The sequence below is a fragment of the Mastomys coucha genome, unplaced genomic scaffold (genome assembly GCF_008632895.1).
Source record: "Mastomys coucha isolate ucsf_1 unplaced genomic scaffold, UCSF_Mcou_1 pScaffold7, whole genome shotgun sequence".
Lineage (NCBI taxonomy): Eukaryota > Metazoa > Chordata > Mammalia > Rodentia > Muridae > Mastomys > Mastomys coucha.
Genome location: NW_022196913.1, coordinates 84,779,851 through 84,785,679, shown reverse-complemented (window position 1 = coordinate 84,785,679; position 5,829 = coordinate 84,779,851). Strand labels below are relative to the sequence as shown.

Below are 5,829 nucleotides of genomic sequence, written 5' to 3'. Positions count from 1 at the left end.
GGCAGGATGCGGGTTATTCTCTCCAATCCTTTTCGCTCCTCCACCGCCCAGCGGTGCCCTGTGCCCACAAGCTTGCTGCCCAAAAGTATCCTACCAGGCATCCTAACACCAAACACCTGATACCTGATGCTGACAGTGGTCCTGGACTGGCCACATCTTTGTCTTCATGAGATACCAGAGGTTCTTCCTTGATAGCAGGTGGAGATTTTCCCACACAGTTGAAGTGAGGTTAAAAGGGGGATTTAATAATTTCTGGTCCCACTATAAAACTTCATTTTTTATTAGCATAAAGAACCTTATTAAATCTTTTCTATAGTAACCAACTAGCCAATCTAAACAGATAAAAGTAAAAAGATCTCAAATGAACAGAAAAACTCACTCACTTCATTCCTTTCAAAATCTACAAATGTATAAATTGTATTCTGGTTTTTCTCTATATTTTTCTTTTTTTAACTCTTTTATTTTACTTTATTTTTTAATACATTCAGTAGTCACATTTCTGTAAAGAATGAATGCAGCTTTAGGAGACTTGGCATGCTTGGGCAGAACAGTGTTTTATCCTTCAGGAAGAGCTAGTCTGACTGCTCTTCCTGAGGCTTGCAGGTACCTGGAAGAGCCTGGGGAAGATGGTTGCTCATGGACAGACCTCTGTAGTCCCAGGCTCAGTAAGCTTTGAAGAAATCAGAGAAGAATACTAGCTTACTGCAAAACTTTTATTAAAAAGTATTCCAGATCAGCCACCAGAAATTGTGGCCTAAACTTAGTACCCTGTATAACACAGGTACCCCAGAGGTTCCATACAATTATCAAGTTGAAGATTGGGTGTATGTTAAGAAGTAGCATGTTGAAAACTTGGAAGCAAAGTGGAGAGGGCTGTTCTCCTCCGTTAAACTGCCTGGGTTCACATCAGACCAGCCCCTGCACCTGACCTCAACTAGATAGCAGCCAGAAACCCAAGCAGCCCCTTTCTGCAAGGCCAGAGAAACCATGAGATGGCTATGGTGTATCTTTCAGTGCTGAGCCTCCGCAGCTCCTACAACCCTACCAGGGTGACTTGGCGGGTGCTCTCAGTCACTGGGGATGTGACTTGGTCCACTACAGAGGAAGACCTGCATTGTGTCTGGTAGCTGGAACTTGTCTTTGATCACTGTGGTTTAGTGGTGGGCCTTGACTCCTGGGGTGTCCCTGCCCTGGAGATACAGGTGGAAGGATTGCTCAAATGTGGGGGATGAGGGACTTATGAATCTAAACCCTGTCCCAGAAGCAGCCTTGGAGGGTGGAGCTTAGGATGCGGACACCCAAATTTGAGGAGTGTCCTGAGAGAAACCCCCATATATGTGTGCCCCAAGAGAGGAGAAGATAGCATCAGGCCCATCAGTGTTAGAGGGCCAAATACTTTTTCTGTGCTACCTGGGGGTGTGAATCATCAGGAAGCATATGCTGGAGACCATTCTGGGGTTAGTTAAAGAGTCAATGGCCAAGGTGAGAGAAGGGTTAGCCAAGAGATAGAGAGAAAGAGAACAGAGTCAAGGCAGTTTCCAGTCTTGGTTTAACTCTTCCTCAGTTTAACCACCTCATATCTACCTTGTTAGAACCCCTAATTGCTCTCCTGCTATTGTTTACTGTTTGACCCTGCATATTGAACAAGCTTATAGCTTTCATAAAAGAGAAAATAGGAGCAATGCAGCTGATGGTCCTGCAGCAACAATATGAGACCCTGAGAACAGAACCTGAAGAATATTAATTAGTTATACAATACCCCTGAGCGTAGCTCCAGGATTAGAGTTTGTATAAGAAAAAAGGGGGGATAAGGAACCCTAAGAGGCTTTCCAGTCCCACACCATCCTTACAGCTTTTTCCTCCCACCTACAGTCAAGGCTAGCCCAAGTTCCATTCTCCACCACCAGGAACATTTTGATTAAAAAATTCTCAGAATGTACTAACTGATAGTAACCTGACTCTCTGGAAAGTCCCAGGTAGAGTTCAAATGTGTGTCATGATTGCAAGCCAATAGATTTAAAGGCCAATATGCTTAGCCAATAAGTGTGAACTCTCACCTTGCTGATGTAACCTGTTCCCCTAAGACATATAAATACTCCTTTTAATAGTCATTTGTGGTCACCTTCTTAGTAACTTATCTTGAGGGAATAACTGAAGGTCAACTCTAACTCTCCAGAAAATAAACCTCTTACCCTTGCATTCAAACAAACAAACAAACAAAAGTCAAAAACCAAAAACAAAACAAAACAAGGACAAAAGAAAATAACAAAGATAATATGTGAAAATAAAAATAATGCTAGCAGGGAGAAGAAGGGGGGAATGGATGGATGAATCATGATATTGAAATATGAGACTAAGTATAAACAATATATAGTATATACATAGGTGGGGCATAAAACCATGCCAGGAAGTTTGGTAAGGTAGAACAGATCAGGATCTGGAGACTTGGTGGACACACACCTGAGGTTTAAGTGACTTCCAGCTCCCTGCCATTCTCCTGGCTTAGATTATGTGCCATGCTTTTCACATAAAAGAAACATGTCCTATGGTCATATATGCCCAAAACAGAGTTCTCCATTCTAATAATGTACCTAGAGGCCTAGAGAGATTAGTTAATAAGCATTCCATCCCAGCCATTCCTCCCTGCAAAAGATATTTAATCTCAGGCCCACCCTGAGAAGTAGGGTATGGTTTTATGCATCTTCTTTCCACCATGACAATAAACTATGTAGAACCATGGACTGTCTCTTTTCATCAAGATCAGGCATGGGAGTCATTAGGCAGGCCTTTGCCTACAGAGCCAATCTCCTGAAGAAGGCCTCTCTGTGCTCCCAGCCACAACTGTCAAGATAAGGACAATCACTCAACATAAGAAAAGCCCCAAACTGAAACTCCCTCCACCCTGCCTTCCCTGGCTCCAGGCTAGATGCTGTCCCCAGACTGCAGGACCCTGACTCTGTTCTCTGTTTTTCAGAGACTCCTTGCAGCACCTGGATGCCCAAGAGTCTGAGAACCCTACAGACTGGTCTCTGAGCAGGCCTGAGGATCCCTGAGCCAGCTCAACTGTACTTCCCCACCTCCAGAGGGTGTCTCACGGTTTCTCTATAGCCCAGTCAAACTCACCAACTTTCAGAGTTTCGCCTCCCCAAGAGGCCAAGTAAGACCTGAGATAGAGAGAATGTTGGCCTACAACCCTACATACATATATGTAATATAGGGAAAATCATTATTTTCTACAATTAACAAATGCTAATAAAATGAATATAAGAACTTGTCAGTTTTGTTCAGGATGTGTTTCTGTTCTTGTAGTATCAAAACTGAGTAAGGAGTAAAATTAGGAACAAAAAGTAAAAGAAATAGTATATTCAGAATAATTCTAAGATCAAGATTCATATTTGCTAGTGACAGTGAAAGAGAAAGAGAGTAGACAAGGTATGAGACAATGGGACAAACTAAGATTTTTTTCAAGTGAGGTCATTATACCCTATGTTCTATGTTAGACATGAATGAATGATTTGTGAAGAAGATGTTTTAGCTATAAGCAGATCTGAAGAAAAGTCAGGACTGTACGTAGACTAAAGGTAGGAGAAGATATTATATCTTTGAGTAGCCAAACTCTGCTATAAACAATAATCCTTCTGGCAAACATACTTGGATTTATCAAGAAATCTATTTACAGACATTGGCTATACTTTTGCAACACACACACACACACACACACACACACATACACACACACATTTTTTTCACTCTTTCGTGTGATTTTATTTTCTCCCTTCAACCATAATAATATGATAGCCAAATTTGATCTTAACCGATGGGTCTCTAAACACAGGTTTATCCATCCCACTTACAGGCAAGGCAAATGCTGCTTCTTGAAATGGCCCCACCATGGATCCTCTGGTCATCCAACCCAAGTCACCCCCTTGTCTGGCTTTATCTTCACTATATTGTTTGGCCACTTCGTTGAATCTCATTCCAGACTTTAACTTCTCCATGGCTTCCATGATTTCCCCATGTTTTTCACATAGAATGTGTCTGACCTTTACTGAATTGCCACCACCTTTATGACCCTGAGACTTCTTGTCAGCACTGTCAGTCCCAGAGGCTGCACCTCCTTTTCCTCCTTTTTCAGAACCACTTTTCCCCTTCGGCAGCATCTCTTAAGCTTGCGGTTGAACTCCCCAGAGTACTGGTAACCCTACTCCAGTATGCAGATTGACAGAATGTTATGTTCAATCAGACTGAAAGCAGGGTGTGTTCAACAGCATGTTATGTTCTATCAGATGGTTGGACAATAGATATGGCAATATGTAAATATTATTTTAATATTTGGTATAACAATTATGACTTCTTGTGTTTCCAATCTGCTCTATTTTTCTGATAATTACATTATGACTGAATGTTAAGTAGTAGAATGGAATGTGTACACTTTGTAATATCAGCCAGCATTCACATATACCTTGTATCAAAATCCAGATAGCTAAAAGATAAGTAGTTAGCTCTTCACCTGATATTGGCATATTTACACATATAAGTTGAAGTGTATTATTTTTGAACATGCTTGTTTTTGTTTAATTTGACTACATTAAGGAGATATATACATTTATTGTAGTTAAATTGAGGAGATTTTCAATGGTCATAAAACTGATATTATGAATTGGATTTTTGATGTTCCCAAGGTTTCCCCCCAACCCCTTTGGTTTAAGTTGCTTTTCAAATGTGTCTTCATGGAAAAATATTTTAAATCAAGGTTAGACACATACTTAAGGTTATTGATTCAACCTAAAATTTTAGTCTGTGAATACCAAATATAATTTTAAATAGAATCATAAAATATTTAAGTTCTTTAACCTCTATAAAATTCTTATGAGAATTCTGAATAAATGACTTTAAATGATGGGAATTAAACAGAACTGAATCAAGAATACTAAGTAGAGGTGCAAATAGGACATAACATTTTCAGATATTTCAAAAGAAGAGGAAAGGATACTTGCTGTCCCATTTAAATTTAATAATTTATTTTTGAATTATTAATTAGATAGAACACAGGGAAGATAGAAATAATAGAAATGAATTAAGAAATGAAATAAAATAAATTTGTATGCAGTCACAAATGTCATTTTATCATATTTGCATAGTGTAGAGTTCAATATCTTTAAAGATTTTGAGAAAGAGAATCATTATTTATTTTGTGTTTAGACTATTGATAACATAAAAAGGTTTTGTAAAGGTGTAACTTTTATTTTTTCAAATACATACATACTGACTTTTTTGTTATATATCTTCACTTGTACTATAAGGTATTAAAAATATAAAACAAAGCAATATTTCATATGTAAATAATGGATAATTTTATTGGAGTTATTTATTTTATATATGGACAGCATTAGTTAAACTTATTGATTTATTAAAAAACATAAATTTAAGAGAGGGTATGTGGGCAAGAAAGTAAAGGTAATTCAGAAGAAATGGGGGTAAACATCATTCTTGATTCTATATATGTATAAACTTCTCAAAATTGAAGATTTTGTTTAAAGATATAAAATACGATACAGGTCACAGCTGCCAGAGAACCAGGTAGGCTGCCCAGAGAACTTCTCTCTCTCTGTCCCCCGAGACCCAATACCTCAATCTTGTCCCTATTGCTGTAACAGAACAGCAACTGCTATCTTCCTCTCCCCATATCTTCTGCAGATCCCACAGACTGATTCCACCAAAATACATTCCCTAAGTCATGCAGGGCCTTATTACAGCCAGGGTCTGTGGTCCTACTTACTACCAAAGGCCATGTGGATGTTTGTGATCAGTGCTCCCACCTGAAGCCAT

General features: G+C 39.0%; 1 pseudogene; it reads right to left on the bottom strand.

Annotated features, from left to right (window-relative positions):
• Positions 1-3,764: 3,764 nt before the first annotated feature.
• Positions 3,765-4,181, bottom strand: LOC116082447 (annotated as a pseudogene).
• Between the last annotated feature and the right edge of the window lie 1,648 nt (positions 4,182-5,829).